The sequence below is a fragment of the Schistocerca americana genome, chromosome 5 (genome assembly GCF_021461395.2).
Source record: "Schistocerca americana isolate TAMUIC-IGC-003095 chromosome 5, iqSchAmer2.1, whole genome shotgun sequence".
NCBI classification, from domain to species: Eukaryota; Metazoa; Arthropoda; class Insecta; order Orthoptera; family Acrididae; genus Schistocerca; species Schistocerca americana.
The window spans coordinates 599,108,344-599,116,516 of NC_060123.1; the positions used below are offsets into that span (position 1 = coordinate 599,108,344).

Below are 8,173 nucleotides of genomic sequence, written 5' to 3' on the forward strand. Positions count from 1 at the left end.
ACAACTCCTAAATTACCGAAATAATTTCAGTACAGACATGCAATTACTCCTAAATATTGCAGTACACAGATGTGCAGACACGATATCAGCCCATAAACTGTCCAAACAGCGCATAGAACAGCCTACAGACCTACTCGCAAAATAATGCAACAGACACGCAGTAAACAAGCACAAGCAACGTCCATCAGCCCCTGTCCAGTAGACCGTACAGGAGGGTACTTGCAAATATGTGAAGTGACGCAGCCATCAGCTGTAAAACCACGCACAGGTGCCTGTTTGGATCCCTCAAGCATGAGGCAGCGATATCTCTTTCATACTTGGTATCTGAGAAATTCCTCTCGAAATACGTGTTCACCTAGGCACCAATGCTGACGCGACCAGACGGGAGTGCAGACGTATTTTCAGAGTGCACCAACACAGCCGTGAGCCACCGCTGGACACAAGACAGTGTGATGCATCGTTCTCACACCGCTGCTGCCTACAGTGACTGGGTGAAAGTGCTTCGCATATATCTTCATTCGTCTAGAGGAGGGTATTGAAATAGATTTCCCATCGGTGAACGGGATCCATCATACATACATTGGAAGACCTCTGCTGACAGTGGTGTGCAGACACTTGCTGTTAACGATTGCAGGTAGACAGCAGTCTAAGTCATACACAAAAGATGTAGCTTTATACAAGTCGATCGCAAGGTATATCACAGAACTGATGCATCCGAAGACAACAGCAGCTAAAATGGTTAAATGCGTGATACATGACCTGCAGAAACATCACCTTCTCTATAGAATGTATCATCAGTCTACCATTAAGTAATACCTCGATACAACCCCTCTCAATCGATCACTCCATCTACTTTCTGTCATGTCAGTTTAAAGGCAGATGGTTCTCTTTTCCAGGAGAGCATGAAAGACAGCTGTCAACTTGCAGCCATCACTATTACCTCAGTATACATACAGAAGAATGTTGTTAAAAAACCATACAGCAACTGTTCTGTAAGTTATGTGTTAGTTGACACTACATGGTTGTGACTGGTGGAGAGTACAGAGAAGCACATTGGAATCACTGACTCTCAGGGTTTAAAACACATAGACAGTCTTCTACAGGGTCAAACACGTGATCCATTCTGTAGCTGTATATTGCAGTCATCCCAGCTGGTAATACAATGATGTTCAACTAAGAACACTATCTAAAAATCTATAAGACAGTTGCCGATAACTCTGAGGTCACACCTGGGCTTGTGGTCCGACGTATATAACATATAAATTTGTTACTCTCCTTTTGGTGGTCATCCACGTTAAGGAATCTCTTACAACCATCTTATCACTATCGACGAACAATGACTGTCTCTCTGGTTCCCAGAGCTTTCATTTCAACTTTTTCTCAGATTCCTCTTGTTGTCACGTACTCGTTCCTATGTACATTAATTTTCCGGCACCAAGCACAAGTACTCCCTCATTCTCCCCCAAATTTCCCCTGACTTTAGGCATATTTTCCTTCAGTTTTTAGATATTTCCCGTCATTTCTAGTAATTTTATTGATTTTATGTCAGTTCTGCCCCCGAGATCGTGAATTCACCTCTCGCTATGTACTCTAAAATTACTTGTAAATGCAGTATAGTTGTCAACACCTAGCGCAAACGCTGTTTTTTTCTGGTTGGATTGTATAGTACAGCAATGTACTCTAATGCATCCAGTCTCCTCCAACCACATATGCTACAGTTGCAGTGTCTTTACTCCTTTTTTTTAAGTATGTGTTTCCTGCACTGTGGATCGAATGGCCACATCAAAAAACTCGAACAGCTCCGGCATAGCCAACAGTCTGTATGAGTTGCGAAATGCATCTTCAGTCCATCCAGCTGCATCACAATTATCTGCTGAAAAGTATTCCTCCTATGCTCGTCCATTGTCATCTCCTTAAATTCCTCATGTAGGAGGCTAGGGATGCGGTGCTCAGCTGTGTGCTTACAAGCAATACACTTATTAAACTCGTCTCTGCCCGAAACCTACACTTCGTCAACTGAACACTTTCCCTGCTAAAATTAAAGACTGTAACTTGCACGCGAGCATTTTTCTCGCCAATTCACAAATGTGGGTGGGTGTACCTGTAGTAAAGTTTGGAGCATCCTCTGGTGTCGATATTCTTGGCTAGAGGAGTCGGGCTTCAAATTCTGAGGCGAACAACATACATAAGCGCGATCAGGAAAAGTCAGGGCACAGATGGTGGAAAGTGTGGGAGTGGGTGGAGGTGGGTGAGGGTGGGCGGGGGCGGCAGCAGGGTAACACCACCAAGAACTTATTTGCCGACTAAATACGTAAATTAATTAATAATGACTCTACCTTAGGTTTTTTGTCTCCAGCAGCTCAGCACAGACAGTTTTCTTCCTGTGAATTCACAAGTCGTGGAGAGAAGGGGAACTGATGAGCGGAGGAGGAAGTGGGGGTGGGGGTGGGGGAGGAGCGTTGGAGGCGATATCATGCAACGTTGCCACCTCTGCACCCTAGAGACAGGATCATCTTGAATAAATTTGGCAACAATGCAGACTGAAGTCGAATGGAGAAAGCTTTGAAACCACAATCTTGTTTTTATTACATAATAAATACCGCTCTTACTTGTCGATATATTCGTTACTTACAACTGCATTTTCGAAGATTTACCGATCTGAAGCGTTCAAGTCGCAAGGGGACACGACTTGGCAATATTTTAAGCTAACTAAATCAGCACAGTCCCATTAAATAACGGTAGGAGTTGCTGTTACGGATGAAAGGACAAGCCCAGTTCACGGCTTCTGAAACAGGTCACTTAAAATGCTTTGTGTGTGGTAGTGTGGATGCTGGCATACGGGATGGTTGTTAGTAAATTTTCACCACTTGAGTCAGAGTAGACAGAAAACTATATACCATATGGGGTGCCCAACATTACAGGAATTATATGCACACTGTGTGCGGCTGGATTTTCATTATTACTGCCGGCCGCGGTGGCCGAGCTGTTCTAGGCGCTTCAGTACGAAACCGCGCAACTGCTACGGTCGCAGGTTCGAATCCTGCCTCGGGCACGGATGTATGTGCTGTCCTTAGGTTAGTTAGGCTTAAGTGGTTCTTAAGTTCTAGGAGACTGATGACCTCAGATGTTAAGTCCTATAGTGCTCAGAGCCATTTGAACCATTTCATTATTACTATAGCATTTTTAATGTAATGAGTTGCCGTTAGGCCCCAGTACTCATTCAGCGACTTAGGGTTGGAACACAAGCATCTGGTGCATTACAGCTGCTGACATTCAACATGTGTCTGGACAAGGCGAGCATGCCTTTAATTGTAAAGTTGTTTTATCAAAGCAGTTTTATCAGAACAGCGGCAACACTGGTGCTGCTCTTCGCGAGTATCGTCGCATTGAAGTAATACGGAAAGATTCTCTTTCCGTGCCGAGGGTGATTAACATGATTCAGAAGTTACAATTAACTGGTGATTGAGAATTTCTCCTGGGAGAGGCTGACGGGCCACAGATTGTTGAAGACGTCACTGTTAACACGACCGAGTATGCTGGACGCAGTGTTCGATGTTCAAGCAGTGCACGACCCGCGTCACGACAGATGAACATTCCTTGGAGCGGCGTTGTTCTGGGCAGTAGCAGTGCGATCTCTGCTGCTGTTCCAGGCTGTCGAGGATGCAGTGGTCGTAACACTGAGCAACCTGGAACGTAAACCTGGTGGGAAGTTAACAAATGTTTCCCTCTCATGCGGAAATCAAAATGTGTTTCTTTCGCATGTTTATCTCTTTGTCATGTCCTCGTTTATCATGGGGGCTCTATGAAATAGCGCAAGTCTAATTATAACCAGCCTATTCATTCTATTTGGTAATGACCTTGCCGCAGTGGATACACTGATTCCCTTCAGATCACCAAAGTAAAGCACTGTCGGGCGCGGCCGGGACTTGGATGGGTGACCATCTGGGCCGCCATGCGCTGTTGCCATTTTCGGGGTGCACTCAGCCTCTTGATGCCAACTGAGTAGCTACTTGACCAAATAGTAGCGGCTCCGGTCAAAGAAAACCATAGTAACGACCAGGGGAGCAGTGTGCTGATCACACGGCCCTCCTATCTGTATACTCCGCTGAGGATGACACGGCGGTCGAATGGTTCCGATGGGCCACTTGTGGCCTGATGACGGAGTGCTTATCCATACTCTTTCCTAAAAAACATAGTACATGCTACACAGACAAATACACTGGGCCAAGCTGACACAACCGAGCGAGGTGGCGCCGTGGTTAGCACACTGGACTCGCATTAGGGAGGACGACGGTTCAATCCCGTCTCCGGCCATCCTGATTTAGGTTTTCCGTAATTTCCCTAAATCGCTTCAGGCAAATTCCGGGATGGTCCCTTTGAAAGGGCACGGCCGATTTCCTTCCCCATCCTTCCCTCACCCGAGCTTGCGCTCCGTTTCTAATGACCTCGTTGTCGACGGGACGTTAAACACTAATCTCCTTCTCCTCCAAGCTGACACAAGACTCCAGATTCTCGACATAAACGTCCCTCAAGTGATATTTCACTTCGTTATGTCGCAAAATAAGCACCAAAAGCTAGGAGAAGGACTAGGTACGTTGATTTCGCTTGATTCAAAGAAACAGTATTCCAGCAAATATTACGAATTTTGAGTACTGTATTCACTCCTACTACAATCCACGTTTTCACACGTACTTTTAAAATGTATTTTCATTTATTCCGGATGCTATTAAATTTTATTACGTCTTCGAGTTTCATCAAATATGTTTTTTCTGGAGAAATATGAGGTAATACAACGAAACCCACTAATTAAAGTGATTAATTAGCTGTATAAACAGGAAACCAATGAACCACACGTGCATTTACCAGCACTACCCGCAAATAGTTTATTACTTCACATGAGGCTACTTGATTTCGGCTACAGCAGTAGTTTTAATCTTTGCTCAAGCGAACTAAATTTAATCGAGCAGGTCTGTAAACAACCTGGAATACAATATTTTTATATGTGGTTCCTGCCTTAATTAGTAGCTCAACATTTTATTAGTTTTGTTTTACGCACAGGAAATTAACGTTTTACACGCAGAAAATTAACTCTTTGCCTGTAGATAAATGGTTATTATGTTTCAAGGGTGAGAGCAGTTCTGATTCCGTGTTACCACGATTTGCTGAACGAGTTTCAATTAAAACGGGTTATAGGCTTACCAATGTTTTGTATCTGAGAAATAATTCACCCAAATACTTAATGTGTGTTTAATCGAGCCTATAAAATTGTTTTGAATTGTACTTCCTTGTCATTAGATATTGCAGAAAATATGGTTAACTGTTGTGTGTACGACAAATCTTTTTCCTGGAAGGTGCTGATTGTGTGCCCATTCACTACGACCCAGTATCTCGCTATGCTGATCTCTGCAGCTACATCTACATCATACTCCATCTACATTATACTGTGTTGTGGAGGGTGCATCTGCTAGCACTAACTGGCCTCTCCTTCCCTGTTGCACTTGCTAATGGCGCGTGCAAAGAATGGCTATCGGTAAGACTCTTTATTACCTCTAATTTCTCGAATTTTCTCGTTGTGGTCATTTCGTGAGATGTATGTAGAAGGAAGTAATAGGTTGTCCGACTCTTCCAGGAAAAGTTTCAATCGCAGAGCCCGCAGCTCGTGGACGTGCGGTAGCGTTCCCGCTTCCCAAGCCCGGGTTCCCGGGTTCGATTCCCGGCGGGGTCAGGGATTTTCTCTGCCTCGTGATGACTGGGTGTTGTCTGATGTCCTTAGATTAGTTAGGTTCAAGTAGTTCTAAGCTCTAGGGGACTGATGACCATAGATGTTAAGTCCCATAGTGCTCAGAGCCATTTGAACCATTTTTCAATCGCAGTTTCACTACGAAATATTTCAGTGATGCACAACACCTCTCTTGTTGCGTCTGCCACTCGAGTTTCTGGAGTATCACTGTAACACCCACGCGCCGACTGAACGAAGCTGTGACGAAAGGCGTCGCTCTCCGTTTGATCTTCTCTCTCTCTCTCTCTCCCTCTCTCTCTCTCTCCCTCTCTCTCCTGTTCGTCTGCCTACGTACCTATCTCCTCTACTAGTCTCATCTGGTAACGGTCTTAGATTGATTAACGGTACTCAAGAATCGGTGGAACTAGCACCTTGTAAGTCACTTCCTTCGTGGATGAACCACATTTCCTTAGGATCCTTTTCGTACAAAGTGTTTTATGTGGTCATTCCACTTAAGGTCGCTCTGAACAGTTACTTCTAGATATTTTATGATACACTACTGGGCACCAAAATTGCTACACCAGGAAGATGAATTGCTACAGACACGAAATTTAACCGACAGGAAGAAGATGCTGTGATATGCAAATGATTAGCTTTTCAGAGCATTCACACAAGATTGGCGCCGGTGGTGACACCTACAACGTGCTGACACGAGGAAAGTTTCCAACTGATTTCTCATACACAAACAGCAGTTGACCGGCGTTGCCTGGTGAAACGTTGCTGTGCTCCCTCGAGTAAGGAGGAGAAATGCGTACCATCACGTTTACGACTTTGATGAAGGACGCATTGTAGCCTATCGCGATTGCGGTTTGTCGTATCGCGACATTGCTGCTCGCGTTGGTCGAGATCCAATGACTGTTGGCAGAATATGAAATCGATGGATTCAGGAGCGTAATACGGAACGCCGTGCTGGATCCCAACGGCCTCGTATCACTAGGAGTCGAGAGGACAGGCATGTTCTCCACATGACTGTAACGGATCGTGCAGCCACGTCTCGATCCCTGAGTCAACAGATGGGGACGTTTGAAAGACAACAACCATCTTCACGAACGGTTCGACGACGTTTGCAGCAGCATGGACTATCAGCTCGGAGACCGTGGCTGCGGTTACCCTTGACGCTACATCACAGACAGGAGCGCCTGCGATGGTGTACTCCACGACGAATCTGCTGCACGAATGGCAAAAATTCGTTTTTCGGACGAATCCAGGTTCTGTTAACAGCATAATGGTAGTCGCATCCGTGTTTGGCGACATCGCTGTGAACCCACATTGGAAGCGTGTATTCGTCATCTCCATACTGGCGTATCACCCGGCGTGATGGTATGGGGTGTCATTGGTTACACGTCCGGTCACCTCTTGTTCGCATTGACGGAACTTTGAACAGTGGACGTTACATTTCAGATGTGTTACGACCCGTGGCTCTAACTCTCATTCGATCCCTGCGAAACCCTACATTTCAACAGGATAATGCACGACCGCATGTTGCAGGTCCTTTACGGGCCTTTCTGGATACAGAAAAGTTTGGACTGCTGCCCTGGCCAGTACATTTTCCAGTTCTCTCACCAACTGAAAACGTCTGGTCAATGGTGGCCGAGCAACTGGCTCGTCACAATACGCCAGTCACTACTCTTGATGAACTGTGGTATCGTGTTGAAGCTGCATGAGCAGCTGTACCTGTACACGCCATCCAAGCTCTGACTCAATGCCCAGGCGTATGAAGCCTGTTATTACGTCCAGAGGTAGTTGTTCAGGGTACTGATTTCTCAGGATCTATGCACCCAAACTGCGTGAAAATGTTATCACATGTCAGTTCTAGTATAATATATTTGTACAATGAATACCCATTTGTCATCTGCATTTCGGTGTAGCAATTTTAATGGCCAGTAGTGTAGATACGGTTTCCAGCAATTTGTCGTCAATAGTGCAGTTGTATGGTAGTGGATTTCTTTTCCTGTGTATAAGCAGTACCTTACATTTATTTACGTGCAGGTCCAACGACCAGACACTGCACCATTCATCAATCCTCTGTAGGTAATTCTGCAAATCGACGCTGTCTTCAACTGCATCTTCTGCGAACAGTCTTAAACAACTTCCATCACTTTCTACAAGATCATTTATACAAACTGTAAACAGGGAACGGTCCTATCATACTGCCGTGGGATACTCCGCAAATACCTTTTAATCTGTCGATTTTGCTGCGTTAAGAGCTACTTGTTGAGTTCCATCTGCAAGGAAGTCTTGAATCCACTCGTAAATCTCGTACTCGGTAATCCCGTTTCTATTTTGTTTTTACCCCACTAAATGGCAGTGCGTGACAGTGTCAAACCCCTTCCTGAAGACAAAGAACACGGTATCTACCTGTTCGCCGATGTCCTCAGCGCTGTGGATATCGTG

The 8,173-nt window shown here is 45.1% G+C and overlaps 1 pseudogene; it reads left to right on the forward strand.

The window, feature by feature from the left end:
- The first annotated feature begins 3,848 nt into the window (after positions 1-3,848).
- On the forward strand, positions 3,849-3,966 carry LOC124616815 (annotated as a pseudogene).
- The last annotated feature ends 4,207 nt before the right edge of the window (positions 3,967-8,173 follow it).